Source organism: Zalophus californianus, chromosome 5 (assembly GCF_009762305.2).
Source record: "Zalophus californianus isolate mZalCal1 chromosome 5, mZalCal1.pri.v2, whole genome shotgun sequence".
NCBI classification, from domain to species: domain Eukaryota; kingdom Metazoa; phylum Chordata; class Mammalia; order Carnivora; family Otariidae; genus Zalophus; species Zalophus californianus.
In genome coordinates, this window is record NC_045599.1 from 35,344,900 (window position 1) to 35,369,438 (window position 24,539).

Below are 24,539 nucleotides of genomic sequence, written 5' to 3' on the forward strand. Positions count from 1 at the left end.
ATTTAGTGCCATTGTATTACCTGTAAGGTGACTGTTAACTGTCTGTTGTCTGTGTTCGTTTCTGCTCTTTGCTGCTTTTAGGTTCTCTCTTTGCTTAGAGGACCCCTCTCAATATTTCTTGGAGGGCTGGTTTCGTGTTTGCAAATTCCTTTAGTTTTTGTTTGTTCTGGAAGCTTTTTATCTCTCCTTCTATTTTCAATGATAGCCTAGCTGGATATAGTATTCTTGGCTGCATATTTTTCTCGTTTAGTGCTCTGAAGGTATCTTGCCAGTCCTTTCTGGCCTGCCAGGTCTCTGTGGATAGGTCTGTTGCCAATCTAATGTTTCTACCATTGTAGGTTACATCTCTCTTCTCCCGAGCTGCTTTCAGGATTTTCTCTTTGTCTCTGAGACTCGTAAGTTTTACTATTAGATGTCGGGGTGTTGACCTATTATTATTGATTTTGAGAGGGGTTCTCTGTGCCTCCTGGATTTTAATGCCTGTTTCCTTCCTCACATTAGGGAAGTTCTCTGCTATAATTTGCTCCAATATACCTTCTGCCCCTCTCTCTCTCTTCTTCTTCTGGGATCCCAATTATTCTAATGTTGTTTCGTCTTATCATATCACTTATCTCTCGAATTCTGCCCTCGTGATCCTGTAGTTGTTTCTCTCTCTTTTTCTCAGCCTCTTTATTTTCCATCATGTGGTCTTCTATATCGCTGATTCTCTCTTCTGCCTCATTTATCCTAGCATTTAGTGCCCCCATTTTTGATTGCACCTCATCAATAGCCTTTTTGATTTCGATTTGGTTAGATTTTAGTTCTTTTATTTCTCCAGAAAGGGTTTCTCTAATAACTTCCACGCTTTTTTCAAGCCCAGCTAGTATCTTTAAAGTCATGATTCTGAACTCTAGGTCCGACATCGTACTAATGTCCGTATTGAGTAGGTCCCTGGCTGACGGTACTACCTCTTGTTCTTTTTGCTGAGGTGATTTCTTTCGTCTTGTCATTTTGTCCAGAGGAGAATAGATGAATGAGAGAACAAAATGCTAACAGGTTTACAACGTCCCCAGCAAATATACTGTATACAAATCAGAAAAGACCTGAAACCAGGGGAAAAGAAAGGGAAAGAAAGAAAAAAGAAAGAGAAAAAGAAAAAAAAAGATAAAAACAAAAACAAAACAATACAAAAAAGGCAGAATATGATCAAATATGATCAGGTTAGTGCATAGATCAGTGCCACACATTAGATTTTGGGCGTATTTTGGTCTGTTAGGAAAAAGTGCCTCCTAAAATTTTAAAGGAAGAAAGACATATATGTACAAAATAAGGGTTGATACAATGAAGGGATGGAAGATGCCTGTAAAGATGAAAATTATAAAAGATTTTATAAAAGGACTCGGTAAGATAAGTTGTTTGAAAAAACAAAGAAGATTTAAGAAAAAAAAAAAAAGGAAAAAGGGAGAGAATGTGATCAGGCAGGAGACTAGAACAAAGCCATACACTAGTGATTTAGGGTATATTTTGATCTGTTAGAAGAAACTGTACCTCAAAATTTTAAAGAGAGAACAACTTATATATATATGCCAAAAATAAGGGTAACTACTATGAAGGGATAAAATATGACTCTAAAAATGAAAAATAAAAATTTTTTTTTTTTTTAAAAAGGGATTTATAAGATGTTGGTTGAAAAAGGGAAAAAGAAAAATAAAAAAAAAAAACAGTCAACAAAAATTAACTTTGATGAAATAATGAATCATGGTAAAAAAAAAAAAAAAAAAAAGCCATGAATCTATGTGCAGTATTCCCCTAGCGCTGGAGTTCTCCTATTCTCCTTGATCGATCAACTTGGTCTTGGCTTGCTGGCTGTTTGTGCTGATCTTCTGGGGGAGGGGCCTGTTGCTGTGGTTTCCAAATGTCTTTGCCGGAGGCGGAATTGCCCCGCCCTTGTCGGTCCGGGCTAAGGGAGCTGCTCCGGTTTGCTCTCAGGAGCTTTTGTTCCCTGCAAGCTCTCGGTACAGCTTTGGAGGACCAGGGCAGAAATGGTGGCCTCCCAATCTCCACTCGGAGGAGCTGAGAACTCGGGGCCCCGCTCCTCAGTGTGCCCCCAGGGAAAAGCAGTCACTTCCGTGTCCCCGGTCTCCGGCCGCACTCCGTGCTCACCCGGCCTGTGATCGAGCGTTGCTATCTCTGGCACCCGACCCCGCGCGGAGTCTCCAAACCCAGCAGATCCCTGCAGTGCGTTCCCGCACCGCTCCTCCCCGGGAAGGAAGGGGAGTCTCCCCGGATCTGCTGCTTGTTGGGTCCCTGCTGGGGGAGCCGTGCCCCGACTGGGCCGCAGATCACAGTTTATGGCAACCCCGAGCTGAGAGCCCGCGACTCTGCTCCGTCTCTGCAGCCGGCTTCCCTGCTCTGATACCTGGGAGCTCTGGCGCACTCAGGCACCCCCGGTCCCTCTGTGACCCCAAGGGTCCTGAGACCACACTGTCCCGGGAGGATTCCACCCCCCCGCTTAGCCACTGCAGCGACGTCCCTCCGCCGAGCCAACTTCTAAAAGGTCCGATTTTGTGCTCCGCGGCTCTATCACTTGCCAGAAGCGGCGGGCGGAGGCCCCTCCCCCGCCGTCTATCCTCCCGAATATCGCCTCGGATTCACTTCTCCGCACGCCCTACCTTCCAGTAAGTGGTCGCTTCTCTGTTCAGAGAGTTGTTGCTACTCTCCTGTTCGATCTCCTGTTGAGTTCGTAGGTGTTCAGAATGGTTTGATCCCTATTCAGCTGAATTCCTGAGACCAGACGAAATCTAGGTCTCCTACTCCTCTGCCATCTTGCTCCGCCTCTCCGAGACTTCTCCTCTTCTGTCCTTGTTTTAAAGACAATGAAACCCAGCTTTGGAAAGGCTGTCCTTACCCAGGTCACAGTGGTTTCAGCAAAGGACAGTAACATTCTAACTCATATTAAATGGCATAGAGTGTCATGAAGAGGTCCAAGGGAGAGAAATGGCACCTGCTTTGTGGGGATGGAGGGATATGCTGCAGGCAGGCTGGCATGAGATAGGGGAGGACTTCATGGAGGAGATGGCATTTGAAAGTTTGGCCCATCTGGACCAGTGGAGATGGGGAAGCTGAACGTCGTCAGTGGAGGGAACAGCAAGGCCAAATGCTTGGCGCTGGGAATTCGGTGGTGTATGAGCTCAGGAACCCTCTGATCCACAGGAAAAGAAGCAGGGCTGTGTAAGCCCCATGAGGATGGGGCCTGGGCTGGGTTTGTTCTAACCTATGGTAGAGCCTGTGCCTGGGAGGGGCTCCATAGAAAGTTCTTCATTCCAAGTGAATGGCAGTGTCTGGAGGTGGGAAAGCTTTCATTGGTGACGGGGAGCGATCTGGGAGGAAGGAATTTTGAACTTCAGTTGGAGAAGGGATTTCTGCTAATAGTGAGACCTGGGATTGTTTATTTCTGCTGTAAAACCTTGACCTTCTCAGCCACCTTACTTAAACTGTAAGTCACTCTAGACACTAGTTTTGGTTTTCCCTGGACTGTGAATCAGCTCCTCCCTGAGCTGTTGGGCAGCATTCTGTTGGTAACAGGAGATATAGGAGATATAGGACTGGGTGGCCATCTCTCTCCTTGAGGTTCTTTACATTTGAGACCATAGAACCTTGGACAAAGTAAAAGCTTATTGGAAGTGTCATGTGTGGCTTTGTGGTTTTCCCAATTATGTTTCCCCTCTTTACTCTCTTCCTATTTTTCTATATTGTCTGTGATCACACTCACTCTAGGTGGTTCTTAGGCCTTGGCTCATCAGTAAAGGACAAATACTCCTCATTTGATGTATTGTTAGAGAAAAGTTTTGTGCATATCTCTCCTGTGTACACGGTGTAGATGCTGCCAAGGTGAGCACCACATGAAAAAGTCCTGACTGCAATGGATTCTTTATGGCAAAGAATTACTTTAGTTTTGAACATCTGAGCCCTAACATAAGATCCTTTTCTCTGACTTTCTTGCATTGGGTTTTTCTAGAGCAGGCTACAGGGTTGGAAGCTCTTTAGAAGAGGAACCTGCTCTGTCACTGTAGTCCAGGCATGGCTTGTGGGAATTAACCAGTGGGCTTCTGATTCATGGGTCATGCAGTCTGTCCTTCCCTCCTGTTTGGTGTCTGGGCTTAACTCAGTAGCGGCTGTCAGAGGATGAATGTTGGTGTTAAAGATCCCAGGAGCAACTAGTTATCTTTGCCCCAAATTCTTTTTAAAGTGGAGGTAGTGATTCAATTGATCCTTGACTGACTGTCTCTGCTGTGCTATTTATTAGTTCCATGACAATTCCTTCCCAAGCTCCAACTTGATCTAAAAAAAAAAAAAAAAGAGAGGGGGTTTATTACCATCTTTTCTGAGCCACAAATAGCAGCTTAAAAGGGGGCAAAGAGATGGGAATGAAAGCCTACAGTTTTCAGAAAAAAGGTCTTGATAGATTGAAACCATTGAGAAGACAGGATACTTTTCACCGTAGCTAAGGCAATTAAAGTAGGTTTTCATGGTGAAGTGGGTTGGACTTTGTCCTCTCTCTAGTATTTCTCACTCTTGGGAGAGACAGGTTCCCATATCAAAAAACCAACATAAACAGCCAAAAACAATAACCCAAACCCGAAAGACTTCAGAACAGATGCGGCGGCAGCAGCCATGCCTTTTGTCCCCCACTCCCAAAGCACTCCCCTGTGTATTGACTGGTCTTCCACAGAGAAGGGTGGTTGGGAAGGTGTATGTCCATGGTCACATATTACCCACCCTGTGATTTTTGAGTATCTTGTGCTATATGGGTGGAGAGAAAAAGAAACTGTCCCCAACACAGTTACTCATTAGAACGAGTAGTTCTCCTCCTCCCCAAGGCTAACCCACTGGCCCTCTTAATGCTTGTCCTCTTAGTTATAGCCCTCCTGCCTCTGAATGCTTGTTCCACTAATTTAATGCCCCAGACCCTCATTCCCTGGTCAGGGCATCATTAGACCACTCTGTCAGTGGTATATTTTCCTCTTTGTCTGCAAGCATGCTGAAGTCTTTATTATCTTTAAAACAAGGAGGCAGGGTGGGGGTGGGGAGGCAATCCCAACAAAACTTCCCTTTGTACTTTTCCCATTTACGTGCCATCCTGTGCTGCCTGCCTTTTTCATAGCTAGATTGCTTAAAAGAATATTCTGTATTTACTGTCTTTATTGCTTTACCCCCCCAAAACCCGGAAATCTGGCTCTTGCCCCTAGTTCACTCTTGAACCTACTGTCTCATAGTCCCCGGAACAATCTAGTTGACTAAACCAGATTCTTCTTAGCATTCCTCTCCTTTCTTAGGACTCCTTTTTTGCCTTCATTGACTGGATGTTCTCCAGGCTTCCTTTGCTCCTTCTGAGAATCCCTTCCTAGCTCATCTTCTGTGTCCTGTGGGTCTTGCCAAGGTTTCTGGCCCCGCTAGCCTTCCAGACCAAATGATGTGTTTGTGTTACTGATCTCTCCAGTCCTGCCCCCTGCCACCACCATGTGTACCTGATTCCCAGACTTCTCTGTGGCAGCCCCAGTCCCTTTCCTGTTCTCTATCAGACTGAGGTCCAGAGAGAGGAGAAGATTTGCCTGAGTCATGGCAGATTGTTCATGGGGTCTGTATATTTCTAGGGTTTGTTGTACATAGGCACACACCTCCTCCTCAACCTTGGAAAGATGGTTCACTTTGGCCAAGATGATAGAGGGTAACTGTATTCTAGCAATAGTTTGGATTTGCTGGCTGTCCTTTCTCCAGAGGTTGATAAAGCAATGAAAAGTGCTTCAGAGGATTCTGTTTGTTTTCTCTGAAGAGGCAGGCAATGCTGTGCAGAGAAATGATAATGAGGAAAGGGCCTTATGTGGGAGGTAAGCAGTAGGGTGAAGGATTAGGGGATGGTTTACCAGGTAGGGGCTCTGAGCAGCCAGAGGTAGTTTGGAAGAGGCACTTCTCAAATGGGAATTATTTCTCCTTTGAGGAGTTGTGGGATGTTCACAGTGTTAGTGGGTGTTGTCGAGCGGAGCCCATTGTCCTCTGGAGACATGGGACTAGCCCTCTGCAGAGGCATTGTCAGACTTCTCTTTACAAATGTGTCTGCTGGCCAAGGTGAAAGGCTTTCTTGGGAAACAAAGCCAGTGTGGCAAGATCTAGATTCTTAAAACCATCCTTGTATCATGAAATTCAGAGTTGGGTTTCTTTATGGAGGCTGTCTAGGAGCAGATATATTTTATTTTTCCCTAGATGATACTAATGATGGGGGCCATGCTATTAATAAATATGCCTATGCCTTGGAACCACAGGGCTTTTTCCTCACTTCTCACATGCATTCTTGAATGGTGATGCATTTTGGCTCCTTGTTGCCTGTCAATTGCCAGCAGTTGGATTGATTTTTTACATGATCTGGTTGAGTGTCCCGGATGGGGGATGGTACAAAGGTTCTTTGATTCAGAGGAGGACTCAGCGTTCCCCTGGACTCTGTCATCACAGAAGTGTGTGTCTTACTTGTGTCTTAAAAGACCAACAGATCAGAAAATTTTACCAGCCAGAAGCCCCGGGTACACCCTGCTTGCAGGCATGGAATCAAGCTGTTGTCTTTCCTCATCCTGTTGAAGTTTCATGACACTGAGCCCTTCCCTTCCCACAGAGAGATGTCAGAGGCAGTCTCCCTTTTGCAGAGGTCTGCTGCTTTGAAACCTTTGACCTCTGTCACTTCTCCAACTTGCCTGAGTCAAGTTGCAGAGGCGGTGGAAGTACTGATGGGGAGGGTCAGAGATTCTGCTCCGCAGAGTTTGGACTGGAATAATCATTCTGACTATAAAGTAGCTTTCTGGGGCAGTTAATGGGCAGATTATCCTTATGGTGGTGTAGCTTAGATTTTAAAATTGTGGGAGTCTAGAGTCAGGTTCCTGGGTTTATAGCTTGGTTCTGTCACTTACTGACAATTCTCCCATTTGTAAAAGGGATTTAAACGATGGTACCTCGTCAAAGGGATTTTGGGGGAATGAAATGATATCTTTAAAGCACTTAGGGGCTGGGCAGATAGTGAGCTTTCAATAAATTGTTGTTTATCATGATGTTGAAAATCCTTCAGACTTAGCCTTCACTCCCTGTTTGGGATTGTCACCAGTCATTCCGAGTATGTAGACAGCACCTATCTTTTCTACTTGGGTGTGCATTTGTAGAAAGCTATGAGTTCCAGGAGATATTTCCAGGGTTTCCTTGATAATGAGGAAACAATCTCCATGTTTTGTTTGTAATATAATGGAGATTGCAAGTGGATAGTAACTGGCCCATAGTATGTGTTTAATAAATCCTTTTGGGATGAGTACGTGAAGCTGTGATTGGATCAAGCACAGCAGTATGGTTGGGCGGCATGTTGAGGTGTAGCTAGGTCATTTTTGTTAGTTTGTAGCTATAGGATCCTTCATCATCTTGGATATCATGAGAGTACGTAGCACCTTTGGGGGAAATCTTTTTCTTTTTCTTTTCTGTTTTTTTTAACTGCTTAATTAGCACCCAGAAACTGCATGTGTAAAATTGTACAATTTGATAAGTTCTGACATCTGTATATACATCTGAAGCCATCTCCACAGCATTGGGGAATTTCTTAATGCCTATGTGTTTTCTTCCTCCATAGCTGATAAGACACTTTACCCTTTGGCCTGGCCTGGCATGTGGCCGGCCTGCTGCTTTACGAGGACTGTGGCGGGGGCTGGGGGGTGGGGTGGGTGTTCTGCTTTCCTCCTTGTCACAGCATTCCTTTCTAGACATCATGTGCATTTTTATGTTCTTGCCATGGAATTTTAGATGACTGTAGCGTTCGTGTGTGTGTGTGTCTTTGAGTGTCTGTCTGCAACAGGTTGCATGTTGGGGAACAAAAACTAGGTCAGTTTAGTTCAGTGTTGTTTTCTCATTGCCTCCCATAGTCCCCGCCACTTAGGAGGCCTTCATTGGGGAGGTGAAGAGGTTCATTCATTCACCCCGTTGCCAGCATAGATAGATGGTGCTGTTGGGCCTGAACTGGGAACATGGAGGACTGAGTTCCCAGAGACTCAAAGTTGTTCTTACCTTCATCAGAGGAAATCAAAGGAAAGAAAGGCCTCTTGGGATCTGAATTACTTCATTACTGATGTGACTCTAAGGAAACCCTGGAAATACAGGGAATCCACCATGACACAAGCCAGACCCAAAAATGAGGTACATGGGGACATTTGCTGTCCTTCCGAGACCCAACTGTTCTATGCAAGGTTAAACATTTATGTTGGAGCTCTGCTAGTTTGCTTTTTACCGTAAACTGTTTTGATGTTACAGGTTGCCATAGAAGGGCGCTTTAACTGTATGCTGTTACAAGGACCCCCAGATATCTTTTTTTTCTCTCTCCAGCTTGTGATATAACCCACCCTCCCTGCCTCTTCCCTCCCCTACCTCCCCCCTGCCTCATAAATGACAATGGAATTTTCAGAGTCAGCTCTGATGACCTCAGAGAAAAGTCTCTCTTCACTATTAAAAGAAGCAGCCCAAAAATAATAATTAAAAATGACACAACCGGGTAGTGGTCTTTGGTGTGCATTTGGCAAGAGTCAACATTTTAGAGCTGTAAATACTCTCCGTGGTAGAAAAGAACCAGCAAAACAGGCTTTTAAAACCCCCACTACAGGAAGTAAGGGGAAGGTGGGAAACAAGAGATAGCATATTTGTGTTAGTAGTCTGATTTTCTTCTAAATGTTAACAGGAGAGGTGGACGCAAGACTCATTCACAGTTACTGTTTCTTTCAGATGCTAGGTGGCAGCTGGTTGGTTTGTGATGAAACGTGGTTGTTGCAGAGGTACCACTTCAAAGGACTGTGGCAGCTTTTGTACTTTTAAGTTGTATTTTGTGCAAGTCTCATCCCAGGTGCTTTGCTCCCTAGATATTCATCCATCCTTCCATCTGTCCATCACTATTGACTACCTGTTATGTTCCAGGCACTGTATCCATACATATTTCTGTCCTTTCATCCATCCGTGTATCCACCTATCCTATTATTGACAGATTGTTATGTACCACACACCTTGCCTGCCTACCTGCCCACCTGGCCACTCACCCTCCCTCCCTCCTTCCATCCATCCACCCACCCACCCACCTTCAAGCTATTCGTTCTCCAACCACTCAGTATTACTGATTGCCTGTTACGTGGCAGCCACTGTTCTAGGTTGTAGGAACCCAGAGTAGGAAATAACTTAATAGAGGAGATAGGCTTAGGAACAAGATTGTTCTATTGTTTTTCAGCTCTAATGTGAGGTTATTAATGACTGATACCCCCTCACCATCATTTTAATGCTGTGAAGACAGGGGCTTTGTCTGATTTTTGCTTACCTTTGTCTCTCCCCAGTGACAAGTATATCAGGCACGTAGGTAGTTTTTTTTTTTTTTTCACAGATAATAGACTAGATGAGTGATCTGTATGGTGTGGGACATGCTTTAACAGGCGTATAGTCACAGCTGTGAGAAGTCATACAGAAGATATCTGGGCCAAGTAAGGAAGCGCGGGGGATGGCTGTGAATACTGATAACTACACGCATGTGCTCAGTGGCATTATTTCAGCCTCTCCTCGTACTGAGCTGTGGTGGTCATTGCACTGTGTTGGCATACAGGGCTGACCTGGTCCCTGCCCACACTGAGCAGGTGTAGAGAGTGCTTAGAGGGAGAGATCCAGGTGCATCAGCCCATGGTGGGGGCCGGCCTGGGGTGGGGGGTGGAGGACAGTGTGTGGGAAGCCGCACTGGGAAGGATTCCCTCGAGGGAGCTAGGTACTGGCAGGGTCGGGCAGGGTAGAAGAAGGTCTCTGAGGGTGCTGATCTGGGCAAGAAGCTGGGGTGACCTGAATGTGGAGAGCAGCTCTCACAGAGGCTAGGACCAGGCCATCTCCAGTATCTGAACAGCAAGTATTCCTTTTTGTGTGGTTGCAGAACCCCTTAGATTTTGGTAACAGTATGACTTTAAAGACTCTGGCTTCCTAAGAGGGCTTCCTGTGGCTGCCCTGACAAATGACCACAAACTCGGTGGCTTAAAACAACGCCTCTGCAGGTGCTAGGGAAGGAGCTTTTTTGGCCTCTTCCTAGCTTTGGTGACTCCTGCCAGTCCTTGGTGTTCCTCGGCTTATAGTGGCATCACTCCAGTGTCTGCCTCCTCCTTCCCTGTGAATCTCTGTCCTCTCCTCCTCCTCTTAGAAGGACACCAGTCATTGGATTTAGGCCCCATTTTAATCCAGTATGACTGTATCTTAAGTAATTACATCTGCAAAGACCGTATTTCCAAATAAGCTCACATTCTCAGGTTCCAGGTAGACAAGAATTTGGGGGACATTATTTGGCTCATTACAGGAGGGGATGCTGAAGTTGCTAGAACAGTGCTGGGAGGCTTCCTAGGGGTCTTCTCATTCCTTGAGGCTTCTGGGTTGACAGCAGGCCATATACTTGGTTGTGGGGAGGGCTGGCCAGCCGTGGCTAGAATTCCTGTGTCTAGCAAGGGCTCGCAGGTACAGGATTCATCCTTTCAGTGCCTAAACGGAGCTGTGAGACTGTGGGAGGTGGCCCTACTCATGCTGTCCTCGGTCGCGTCACCCTGTCCTTCCTGCAGTGAGGGGACAGATGTCAGGGTTTCTTCCTGACCATCCCTCAGGCACCTTGAGAGAGGAGGAAGTGGCCACCAGCGTAAAATGGCCAGAATAATTAATGACCTGAACCAACAATGGTCTAGGGTTTTTCCATCGTCCTTCTCTCCTCTGGGAACGGTTTCCTGCTGCTTTCTTGCAGGCGGGTTGCCAGGGACTTTCCGGGTCTACAGGACCTCGTTTTCCTTTTCTTTCTTGTTTGTCTGCTTTCTCAGGTTCAGTGTCATTCACTTCTTCCAGTTCCCTCATAGTTAAACAAATTACTCAACATTGTCTTCTTATAACAGTGGTTTTTAAACTTACTGTGATTTCCAGGTTTGATTTCCAAATCTAATTTCCACATTTGATTCCCAGAATTTCTGATATAGTAAATCTGGAGTGATGTGATTCAGGTGAACTTCAAAAGCCAACTTGAGAAACATTTCCTCCAAAAGATAGTGTTGTTTGTATGTGTGTGTGTTTGTGTGTGTTTGTGTGTTTTCCTTCTAGTGATAGCTGGTGTATTAGAAAGGAAGGCTTCTGCATTTACATGATGCTAATTGGCACAATTTGTCATCAGATTATTTAAGATTCTAGATAGGCTGTCTAAAGGTACAAATGCAAATTCTTTGCCTATCATTTGCCTATAGGCAAAGTGATTTTAAAATAGAACTAGCAGTACCTTGAGAACATAGGCATATTGTTGGGTGAGGAAGACGGTGGGGAATGTGTGTTTTGTGGCTTCAAGGCTAAGCCTAGGAAATGTGGTTCCATTTGTCTCATTTTGTGCCTGTAATGGCGTAAATAATGGGATGGCTTTTGGGTCTTCATTTCTGTGACCCAGCTTTTCGCTTTCTCTTTGAGTAAAAAGGGAATTGCAGGGTCTGTCATTCTTCTGACTGAACTCTTAAGAAGAAGAGTCACTTGCCTGTTTGTATGCATTTATTGGTTTGGGGCATACTACATGCTAGAACTGTGAATACTGTCCTTTTCTGAACAAAACAGATGTTGGTACTGCTTGCCTTGTGTTTATAATCTCATCAGGTAGTACACATTAAACAGTTACCAGAATTAAAGGAAATTAGCTATCGTGTAAAGGGATGGGAAGGGAAATTCTAGGGAGCGGTGAGCGTTTACCATTGGGAGTGGGTGGAGGATGAGAGAAGGCTACTTCCCAGAGGAAGTGACACTTCAAGTGGAATCTGAAGGGTGGAGAGGTTTGGGGGAGTGCTCCAGTCTGATGAGGGCTCGCGGGTACAGGATTCCTTCCTGGGCAGAGGGAGCACATTTTGCCAGGCTTCGAGGCTAGCATGGTTCCTGCTTGTTAGAGGATCTGAGTGCGCCGGTGGGGCTGGAGTACTGAGGGTAGGCAAGGCCAGCAGACTGTACAGATGAGACATGTTTTGTAGGCCTTGGGCAGATTTTGAAATGAAAAGGAAGAGTTACAGTTGGAGAGGGTGTGGAAGGGGCAGTGACAAGATCACATCTGCTTTTCGGAAAGGCCATTCTGTTCAGCTGAGTGAAAAACAGTCTGCAGGGGGTCCAGGAGGAAGTGGGGAGGCCAGTTAGGAGTCCAGACCAGAGGTGGTGCTGGTCTGGGCTTGGCTATGCCGCAGGAATGGAGGTCTTCCTCAAGGTAGCAGTTGGAGGAAATGAGAAAGTTAATGGAGGTGGAAAAGGAATCCCAGGTGTTTTGTGTCCAGGACTAGATACTTACCTATGGGCCCTTATTCATAGAGCACAAACCTGGACTGTTAAAGGTACTACAATATAAAGCCTTTCTTTGATGGTATCTCTGTTGACTTACGGTGTTTTTATTTGCTATTAAAAAAATTTGGGGTGTCTGGTTGGCTCTGTCAGTGGAGCGTATAACTCTTGATCTTGGACTTGTGAGTTTGAGCCCTGTATTGCGTATAGAGATTACTTAAAAATAAAAATAAAAATAACTTAAAAATAAAAGTTTATACTATTAGTATGAATTTTACTGTTTGTCTTTATTGTGCAGTGCCAATTTTGCATGTAAAAGATCAGCTGACTTGCATGTGGAATCACTGAAATTACATAATTCATATTCTATAGCTCAGATGCATATTAATTTTGTTCTTATTAGAACGTTGGAAGCACTGCACAAGCTAACTCAATTGTGTGTGTGTGTGTGTGTGTTCGTAGATCTTTTTTTTTTTTTGAGGTATAATTGACATAACATCAGTTTCAGATGTATACCATAATGATTTGATATTTGTATTGTGAAATGATCACCACAGTAAGTCTAGTTAACATCTGTCACCATACACAGTTAAATTTTTTTCCTTGTGGTGACAACTTACACGATCTATTCTCTTAGCAGCTTTCAAGTATGCACTACAGTATTATTATAAATGTAGTCACCGTGCTGTACTTCACATCCTGTGATTTATTTTATAATGTGAAATTGGTACCTTTGACCACCTTATTTTGCCCACTCCTACCCCTGCCTCTGGCCATCACCAATCTCTTCTGTACTATGACCTTGTGGTGGTGTTGTTGTTGTTTTTGTTTTTATTTTGTTTTGTTTTAGATTCCATGCATAAGTGAGACTTACGTTGTTTTTCTCTATCTGATTATTTTACTTAACATAATGTCAGGGTTGATCCATGTTGTCACAAATGTCAGGATTTCATTATTTTTTATGGCTGAATAATATTCCATCATATATAGATATATACAAATATATAGATATATTTGCTGTATGTGTGTGCACACACCACGTTTTCTGTTTTCTTTATTCATTCATCCATGGATAGACACTTAGGTTTTTTTCCTGTCTTGGCTATTGTAAACAAAGCTGCAGTGAACATAGGGATATATGTATCTTTTCAAATTAGTGGTGGTTTTTTTTTTTTTCCTTCTTCTTCAGAGAGATACTCAGAAGTGGACTTGCTGGATCCTTGGGTAGTTCTATTTTTATTTTTTTGAAGCACTTCTGCAGTGTTTTCCATGGTGGTTGTATCTGTTTACATTCCCACTGACAGTGCACAGGGTTCTCTCTTTTTCCACATCCTTGCCAACGCTTGTTTTAATTTGCATTTTCCTGGTGATGGGTGATGTTGAGCACCTTTTCATGTACCCACTGGCCTTCTGTAGGTCATTGGAAAAATGTCCATTCAGATCCCTCAGCCTATTTTTTTGTTTGTTTGTTTGCTTTTGCATGAGTCTTTGGGTATTAGCCCCTTATATAGGATTTGCAAATAGTTTGTTCCATTCATTGGGTTGCCTTCTCATTTTTTTAATGGATTCCTTTGCTGTACAGAAACTTTTTAGTTTGATGTAGTCCCCCTTGTTTATTTACTTTTGTTGCCTTTGCTTTTCATGTCAAATCCAGAAAATCATCACCAAGACTGATGTCAAGGAGATTCCCTTGTAGGAGTTTTATGGTTTCAGGTCTTCTTTTCAAGTCTTTAATCCATTTTGAGTTGATTTTTGTGTGTAGTGTGAGGTAGTGGTCCAATTTCATTCTTCCATTCATGTGGCTGTTCGGTTTTCCCAACACTATTTTTTATAGACTTGTTTTTTTTTTTTCTCCATTGTATATTCTTGGTTCCTTTGTCATAAATTGATCTACCATCTATATGTGGGTCTATTTCTGGGCTCTCTCTTCTGTTCCATCGATCTGTGTGTCTGTTTTAATGCCAATACCATACTGTTTACATTATCATAGCTTTTTATTGTAGTTTGCGATTGGAGCAGAATGCCACCAGCTTTTTTCTTTCTCAAGATTACTTTGGCTGTTTGGGGTCTTTTGTAGTTCCATACAGATTTTAAGATAGCTTGTTCTATTTCTGTGAAAAAACACCCTAGGACACCCTAGTTCAGCTGTGTTGTGTCTTTATGGTCAGCATTGAGTGGTTGACTTAACCAGGGAAATAACATGAGTAAGAAAGGCTATGGCACAGTCCCTTGGTCATTCATGTTTCTTAGAATGCCTTCTTTTTGCATTTGCTAAGTTTTGATTTGGAAGGAAAACGTGGCCTCTCAGGGCTGTCAGCATTCCTGCTCACTCACTTACAGACGTGACATGCTTACCTTGTACTTGGTTTTGGTCTAGCTCAACTTTCATACGTCATAGGTCCACCAGAGTTCTGGGCTATTGGGCATTGCAAAGACCATATGTACCTGGGGCTGCAAGCGGCCCTGGTAGACACACCTGTCACCCATGTTGGAGATCTCTGCTCTACTTATCCCACCAGACTTCACTTACAAAACACAAGTTTAGAGATACAATTTTAAATGTCAGGATGGTGGCAGGATAGCATTAAGCCAAGTGGCCCTTCTCAGTGTGGGTTCCAGAGTGACTGCATGGGTTGCATGTCCACAAACCGATAGTCCTTTCTCTCAGCTGCCTGGGAGCCTGAATCCTGGATTCACTTGAGTTTGTGTCAGGTTTACTTTTTGCATGCTCAGCCAGAGAAGATTAACAGGGCAGATCCTTATTGGCAGCCCTAGCCCAGGCCTGCGGTCCAAGAGTGCTTGGCTTCTCAGGCGCTGCAGGCAGCTGCCACTTCTTTGGGAAGCATGGTTTCTGGATGGCTTTCTAGGCAGACAGCACCAGGGCCATTCATCAGCTCCTGGTGCCATAAGCAGGGTCTGTACAAATCAGGCCCTAAACAGAGCTGCCTTCCTGGGTGCTCGTGTGGGCTTTGGAATAAAAGACATGATTAAGAACACTTTGAAAAAGGCTAAGGATTCAGTATTTGTGACTTTTAAATTGAATTACAGTGTTCCCTCCTCCTACCTCTACTGTCACTTAGATTTCTTCCTCTACAAGCATCAGTTGCCTGCTTTGGGAACATATGTAAACCTATTGTCAGGAACTAGAAGTTCTGGCTTGTTCCTTGCAGTTCTACCTTTGTAATCAGGAGAAGTTCCATTATTGGTACATGGTACTAGATGTTCAGAGGGCGTAGATGCTGGCGGTTCTCTCACTTCAGCCTGCATAAGAATCACCTGTGAGCCCAGATTCCTGGGCCCCAGCCCCGGAATTTTAATGGCTGTGGCTGGGATATGCTCCCAAGGCAGGTCTTTCACAGTTGATGTTCAGCATATTTGCAGAAACATTAAGCTGGCCTGTCAAATTCTGTGATGGTGTGGAACTAGCTGAAGCACGATTTCTTATCTGACTGGGGCAGAGCTGCTAAGGAAGCAACATGGCAGGGAGCCAGGGCTTTCCTTGGGAAGTGTGTGGAGGGCAGTGTTGCCCACCTTACTGCCCTGCCTGGTCGCAGGAGCAGTACAGCCTCCCTTAGGTGCAGCAGGGAAGTGGCGCATTGAACAGGCGATAAAAGAAAATGAAACTAATCTCTGAGGATGTTATTAGGTGTGGCTCTGTTCAGAAACATTATGTGCTTTTTTTTTTTTTTCCTTCAGGAAACGTTAATTTAATCCACGGGGAGACGGGCAGTTTTTCCTTTTTAAATGGAACTAATTCTGATGCTGAGGAGCGGCTGCCCTCCTTCCTGTGGTATTAGTGGGGATGTTTGAGCTGTGCCCGAGCATTAGATAGATTCCATTTAGATCATAATAATGGTCAGAGGTCAGCAAGGTAGGGGGGTGTAAAGGTGGGTAGTAGGAGGCCAAGTGGCTGTCCTCTGATTTTTATACAGTAATAAATCGCCCTGACATATTAGTTATTACGTTCTTGGGTAATACTGAATACTTTTAATGTCTACTGTTTTTTTGAGTGTTTGCTGCAGGTCGGGTGCTAAGCACTTCTGAGCATCATCTCTTTACTCACAGAACTCCCTGGAGGCACCCTCCCCTCCCACCCCGAGTTCATACAGGTGGAAATAAGTACAGAGACCTTATAGATGGCTGAGGGGGGATTTTGAGTTTACTCATTATTCTAGGCTTGATTGGCTGGTGGAAGACCTCTCTTTACTCACAGTGCCTTGTCTTGCTTTGACTATGCTCACATTCATCTTAGCTGTTGAGGAGAGCAGCGGGAGGTGGATCTGATTTTGTGCCTTATCTCAAGGTTCTGCTCTTTGGGACTTTCTTGTTAACAGAAATTGTTGTTTACATTTGAATGCAATTTAAGCCCGGATTCTTTGGGCTGGGCTTTTGGTTTGCTTTTTTCCCTTTCCTTTCCTTTCCTATCCTGTCCTTTGCTAGAAAAGGATCAGGGATTATAGGGAGCTGATGGGCCTTGGCTTCCCATTTCCTGCTTTGCACATGAGATTCTTGCTTGCCTGAATGTGTTCAGAGTGACTGTGATTGCACAAATGCTGAAAGAGGCAAACGGGGGGGTGGTGCGGTAAGTTCTAGATCTTACAGATGTTGGGTTTTTGCTTCACAATTCCAGCTTTAATCTCAAGACCTTGGACCACGAACATCTGCATCCTGGATGACCTGTGGAGAATTTGGCTTGGAAATCCATTATCAACCTGGATAGACTCCTTTGCAGTTATCCCCTTTTCCACTTAAGAGCTTCTTCATGGTCCCTTTGGTAAATCCCTCAAGTCTTTTCTGAGGTAGCAGTATTCATTTTCCTTTTATTATGTGCATGAAGAAAGGCACCGAAGGAGGACAAAACACTGTTGCTTGATAACTCCCTGGTGGAAATGGTGGCCTTCAGAACTGTCCCTGTTGAACCAAATTCTGAATTCTCATGTGGGTGCCTGGGCCTTGCCTGTGTGGACCTGGATAGGCAGGGCAATTCTGTTCCAGTTCCTCATCTCTGTTTTTCTGGCTCCCTGTCCCTTCTTCATTTTATTGGCAAGGCACCCATAACCTCCCCCCCCTTTTTTTTTCTTAAAAATGTCTTCCAAGAAAGTCTGGCTTTTGCTCTAAGTTTACAACCATAAATTTTGAGATGGTAAACGTCACCCTCTTAATCTAATTGAGCCAGCACATCATTGTGAAGACATCATTTTATTTGGGGCTATTAGTTGCTATGGTTATTTGCTGAGACTAACAGAGTCTGTGTTCTCTCAGTTGGATTTTTGGAAACTGCTATCTGAGAATGACAGAGGTGTGCCTCGCTGTAGGAGTTGCCAGTGTATACCCTGACCATTAACATGATTTTTAAAAATGCACAGAAAAAATACTTTGGGTGGAACTTTAGAGCCAGAAGCGACCTTAAAGATCACTGGCCATCCTTCTGGTTTTCAAAGAGTTCTCTAAGTCTAAGGTGTTAATTTACTTTCCCTAGGTTCACAGGTGTTGTTCCTGGGTGAGCAAGGATGCAGCCTGTTTCTGATTCTTATTCTAGCTTCCATTCTGTTTTTTGTGCAACAGTTGAAATCCTTTCAAGGAGTCCATTCTTCGAATATATACTGAGGTCCTGTGTGCTCTAGGTGCTGGGCTTGGAAGGAGAAAAATGCTGTGATCTTGACTCTCAGGGTCTCTGTTGGGAATCCCAGACCTTGACTTGGAGAGTGTTGATGCCTGGACTAGCAACATTGGTATCACCTGAAAACTTGTTTGAAATGTATACTCCCAGGCCTACTGAATCGGAATCAGCATTTTAACAAGATGACCTGGTTTGGGGTGCATGTTAAAGTTTGAGAAGCACTGCTCTAAGATGGTCAGACATTCTAGAAGCAGAAGCTAAGTCTTGAGGCCCAAGCCAGGATCAGCTTGGTGATCCCTCCCTCATACTGCTCCTCTCTTCTGTGTTGAGCATAATAGTAGTGCAGTGGTGTCGAGCTAGAGGAAGCTCACCATTCTCTGCCTGGGTTCTAGCTCTGCCCCATCTAGACCCTCTGGTCTTTAAGTTCTAGTGTGACCTGATCTTCCTGCAGACCTTTGCTCTGATTCCTGTGGTCTCTTCTTAACCCTTACCGCCTTTTCTTAAGTGTGCCTATTTTTGAGGAGTGAAACACATGTACCACTTTCTCAGGAAGTTAGGCGCTTCAGGTCCATGCATCCTATCAAGTCCCTTTATCTTGGATGTCTTGTTAGCATTCTGATTCTTTTTTGCTGGGGGCTGGCCTCCTTCCCCACTCAGTGGACAAGAAGGATTTCATGATATCATTCTTAGCCTCAGTTCATATAAGAGGCACCACTTAGGCTAATAAACTTTGCAAGAAGACATGCACACTACTTTGAGTTACTGTTCAGCTAAAAAATACTGTTATTTCGTCCAGGGTTTTTGCTTTTCCTTTCATCTGCAAGGGGTAAAAAGAAATTTTAATTCTGTAGGTATGTTAGAGTTTTCTAAGCATCTGAGGAAAATCTTTAAGGACTCAAATGTATTTTCAGTAGCTAGTTCATTAGAAGGAGGCAACAGGTTTACCCCACTATCCACAAGTAGAGTGTTCCAGTGAAACCTTTCCTAAGCTAGAATGGGATACAGTGAAGAAGCTCTTACTATTAATTTACATGGAAAAATTTTCAAGCATCCCTGGAACCCCAAAATAACTTCTCTCAGGCTTTTTGGGTACTTTAGGACATGTCTTGCTAATGGATGCACAAAATAAATTGAGATAAAACACAGATGCTCACAGACGCAGTTGAAAGCTATGGCTGCTCTAGGTGCTCCACGCACAGCTCACTGCACCATGAACACTGAACACTGTTTTCCCTTTCCACGGGAATGGAAAATTCTTTTTGGATCTCTTTTGGTTAGTGAAAATAGGTACTAAGGGACATACTTTGTTAAAGTGAAGTAGTGTAAGTCGAACTTCAGAAAAATGGGATACCTGTATTTGGTAAGTTAGGTGAATTGATGAGACAGAAATTCCTTAATTCTTAAAGCTAATTATGATTCTCATTTTGTTGATTCTCTTGTCTCCAGTGTGTGTTCAACCTGTGCCTGTGGGAAGGAAAGAAAACCAGCATCTAGGCAACCCTGTGTTCTGCTCACATTGTTTTTTCTTCCTTTTTAATTCCCACAACAAGCCTGTGAGGTACTTGTTCGTGACAGAGACTCTTGGAAAGGTTGAGCCATTTGCCCAGTCCTAGAGCTGGTAATTGGCAGATCCAGGGTTTGAATCCATGTTTGTGAGTCCACACACCTCATACTCTTCTGAATTGACCTAGACTAAATGTGTGTGTGTGTGTGTGTGTGTGTGAGAGAGAGAGAGAGAGAGAGAGAGAGACGTTTACACTTGAACTGCATGGAAATACCCTTTCTTTTTTGCTCTTTCACTTGATCAGTCCCTCTTAAAATGGGGTTCTTTGTTTTAACCAAGCAAATCACCATTGTTTCCCTAGAGGGAGTTTTTCTTGTACTGACCCACTGTCTTAGAAGGTCTTGGAGCTTTATGCAAATGTAATTGTTCTGAATCCAGTCCCTCAGTTCTCTGTATCCTTGCTCTCTGCTATGTGTCAGGACTGAGCAATGCACATTTAGGCCTGGGCTCTTTCAGGCTTGAGTTTTCATTATAGGTCTGATGCTGACTTAATCATTTAACATATTGGTCCTTGATGAGCAAATGTTTTTTGAGTACCTATTATGTGACAATAAGCTAGTCTGGACTTCCTTCATAAAAGATCACGTCCTAGGACTTAAGCTCCCTGTGTTCTTAAGAAGAACAGCTAATGTAGCACTTTGGATATACAGTTGTCTTAGTATATATCTTTGTATATTATTACCTGTCTGTAGTGGGGGTACTACTGGGCCCTCATAATCCAGATATGAACTTGGAGTTTTCAGTAGGGAGCAGAGGTTCTCTGAATCCCTCATTTTCTCATTATCTCTGGCTGACCTGTGGTCTTTGTACCCAGTGTCAAGGTTGAGAGGTGTCCTCTGCCATCTGGTCATCCCACAAGGAGAAAGCCCTTTGACTGTGGTTGTATGTTTTTGGCAGTGAAGCAGGATGGGAAGTCAGAGTAGAAGTCCTAAAATGAAGTTCTGGTCCAGCTCCTTAGTAAAAGTCATAATTAATCTTTAAGTTGATCTTATCTGTGTTCTTTATAAAAATATGGTTACCATTTCTTTAGGGATGAAGTCTAAATTCCTTAGCTTGGCATTCCAGTCCTCCCATGATTCTAACCCCTTTTCCTAGTCTTACCTTTTTTCCATCAAGCAACTGCCTGCTGTTTGACCTTGGGTCCTCTGCTTTTGCATCTCTTTGCTTCTTGTTGCTACTTCTAGAATACCTTCCCATGCCTGTTTACCCTACCCTGCACCTCCTCTGATTTCTACAAATCCAAATTATACTGAACTACTGAACTTTTAAGGCTCTTTTCAAATGCTACTCCCTATTCTTTTTTTTCTGGGAGGATTCTGCCAATGGTCCTAACTGGAATAATATCCTGCTTGCACTTCTGTAGTTTTTTTTTTCCTACTTTGATTGCTGTAGCCTGTTTTACCTTAGTTTATAAGTTCATCCCCCTATCCGCAAGGGGTATGTTCCAAGATCCCCAGTGGATGCCTTGAAACCACAGATAGCACTGCAACCTGTATATACTATGTTTTCCCGCCCCATACTTAGATTATAGCCCTGTACTAGGTATATACACATATATACCAATGATAACGTTTAATTTATAAATTAGGCACAGTGAGATATTAACAACAATAATTACAAATACAGTAGAACAGTTAAAACAATAACTGTGATAAAAGTTATGTGAATGTGGAATGTCTCTCAAAATACCTTATTGTACTCACCCTTCTTGTGATGATGTGAGATGATAAAATGCCTACGTGACGAGGTGACATGAAGTGAATGACGTAGGCATTGTGACATAGCATTAGGTTACTACTGACCTTCTGACATTAAGTCAGGAGAGTCATATGCTTATAGGCTGAGGGGGATGGCAGGCAACTGAAACCCCAGGTAAGGGAGGACTTACTGTACACAGATGAAGGGGTCCTTCTGAATTACATTCTCCTAAAGGATATGAAATGTATCTGTATCATTCTTTTATTTCTTTGAGTACATTGATAGAAGAGTCTCAAATATTTGAGAAGGTTAGGCCATAGAGTATAGTAGTTAAGAGTTTTGGAGTCAGAGGGACCAGGTTTCTTATACTACCATTCATTAGCTATGTGACCATGGCATGTTATTTAATCTCTGAATCTGTTTCCCCATCTGCAAAATGGAAATAATAATTCCTACTTGTAGGATGATTATGAGGACAAAATGAATTAAAGTACTTAGTAGGTACATATTACATAGTAAGTACCCCATAAACGAATGCATCATGTATTTACACTTATTTTGATGTAGACAAAGACGAGTGTGGGTCTCCCATGTTATTCTGGAAGGATGTTTCCATGTAGATAGAATTAGAAACCTTATCTGGAAAAGGGTGAAGCCCCTTTTCTTCTATTGAATTTCATTTTAAAAATCAACTCTGAAAATTTCATTAGCCTTAGTGCTCTGGTTGGAAAAACAAATTCTCCAGAGTCTGTGTTGACTATGGCCTCATTTAGGAAATAGAATTTTAGGGAAATGGCCTCTGGAAAAGCACATGGATGAATAATCAGAATGTATATGAAGTGGTGGTTGATATGACTGTTGGGCATATCATCCTCTGGTGACATGAGCAGTTTTCTGAGTCTGTTCCAGCCAGATCTGAAAGAATGTAAGAGACATGCTGGTGGTGACTTCATCCCTCTAGCCCTTCCCTTCCGTCTCAGGCTTGAACGGGTAAGATGAACAAGGGTCCTCTGAATGTATTAGGGCATTTCTTCCCCCATGGATGCCAGGGACTCTCCCTGCATTGCTGATTGAGTGCCCACTGGACATTTCCCTTCTCCTCTGGGTGTCTTCATCAGTAGGACATGATCTGTGCCCAGCACTACATTTGAGGCTGACTTTGTCGTTTCTCCTTGGTTTATTAGCACCCTTTCTTTGGTACAGTCCATCGCCACCTAGTGGCCACAGGGAAGACTGCATCACAGAAACTAGAATGCTATGGGGGTATTTTGTGTAGGATCTGAACACTGTCTCTTTCTGCTCCTGAAGTGCAGGGTTTCAGGCTGTAGAACAAACAAAGGAACATCACTTGCTTTTCTTAGAGTTAAGCAGTGGCACTAAGTTTAAAATGCCACACGCAGACTGGGAAATGCCTGTCCCCAAGCACGGTTTCTGATAGGATATGTTTTCAGCTTTTCCGGGTATGGGGAGAAAGAGAAGTGTCTCTGGACCTCTACCTTCATCTGTTTTAGCTCCTGGCTTGGGGACAGGACAGGCTGAGCTGAAAGGGCACACATGGTTGTGGCCAACACCAGACATGTTTATAGCCCATTTCTCCTGGTTTCTTGGTTATAGGGAAGGTTTTACTTCATGTGTCTGCTGGTGACTCTCTGCAGCTCTGTGGGAATCTTCCTCAACAGACAACATTAGGGGAGGTGGTTTTATGTTAACAGAAAGCATATTCCTATATATACAAGCTTCAGCCAGACTTATCCAAGTTTGAAGTTTCTCCTAATATATATCTAATCAGCTTTTTTTCATCTCTGAATTATATAATCAGGAATTTCACCTTTGATGAGTGCAGTGAACTAGTAGAGTGCCCAACTCCCCCTCCCCCTTTGTTCTTTCTGTTACTCCTGCTCTCAGCCAGGTGATGTGCTAGCTTGTGAGGACATAGTGGTGAGCATGAAGAGACACAATCCTTACCCTTAAGGAATTTACTAGTTGGGGAGGTACTAATAGAATTACGAGCCGAACAATATAAAATTGCCATGAAGAAGGAGACACACACACACACACACACACACACACACACACACACACACACACAAAGGAGGTGCATAGGACTTAGAGTGAAGGTAGGGTAAGGCTTGGCCTGGTTACAGAAGTCAGGGCAGGCTTTTTGGAGGACTGAACTTCTGAGCTAAGGGCTGCAGGTATGGGCAGGACGTTCAAGGAGCTGGCAGAACCCAGAAAGGGAGTTGGGGGCCCAGGTCCTGCAAGTCTTCTCAGATTTTGGGAGGGACTTTGGTCTTGGTTTTTAGAACTCTGGGAACCCATCGCAGGATTCACTATTGGAGCTGACATGACTGGGGGGAGAACTGATTGGAAGAACAAAAATGGGTATGGGGGACCAGAGCAGAGGCATTTGTGCAGTTACCCAGGCACATGAGGGCATTTGACTTAGGAGTTGCTGATGGTGATGGGGAAGAGTGAATAGAACTGAGATGCTTAGGAGGCAAAACAGACACACTTGGGAAGGACACTGTGCTACCAGGGGCAATACTTTGGTGTGTGACTTTGACTTATGTGGCAAGACAGATGGTGGCGCTCTTTGCCAAACTGGGGATGCAGGAAGAGGTCCTTGGTTGGCCCATTTTTGAGAGGGTAGGAGAGGAGAGAGAATTTGGTTTAGAGAGTGGTAAGTTTACCTGAGAATGGGAGTTGCGGCAAAGCTGCAGTCTTGGGGACTCATGTCCACCTCTCAGCCCTCACTGTGGGTCCTCTTATTGGGCCATCTCAGATATCCCACCTATAAGCCAACATCTGTTGCTCTGCCCAGTCAGATCAGTACAACATGTCTTGAGGGCCGCCTTGTCCAGGCTTATCTCAGGCACTTACTGTGCATTATGCCAAGGAACCACTCATGCATGGTTCTGGAATCATTCCAAATACAAGGTGATCAGGCACATAGAGTAAGTGTAATTGGCTTTCAGAGAAGGGAGAGATTAGCGAGGCCTGAGGACTTCAGTGTTTGTGCTTTAAGCAGCCAACAGGCCATTCTTGTCGCAAATACTTACCTTGGCAGGTGGACTTCAATAACTGTAATCAGTTTCTACATCCAGGGAGATGTGACCAAGGAGTAAAAAATTTTATGGATAGTTATATACAGTTCTGGTAACTTTAGAGGTCAAAGAAAGGTAATAGATGCACTGAAATAAATGTAATGGTAAGGTTACCTCAAGTCCTTCATCATGGTGTGTTTTTGTGTGCACGTGGATGTTAAATTTTCCCCAAGGAGAAAATGGGAATGGTTTGACTTGTGGTACTGAGGTAAAA

At 43.8% G+C, this 24,539-nt stretch overlaps 1 protein-coding gene across 10 annotated transcripts in view; it reads left to right on the forward strand.

The window, feature by feature from the left end:
* ARHGAP26 (Rho GTPase activating protein 26) overlaps nt 1-24,539 on the forward strand; it is a 449,937-nt gene that overhangs the window by 80,976 nt on the left and 344,422 nt on the right. The window lies entirely within an intron of this gene.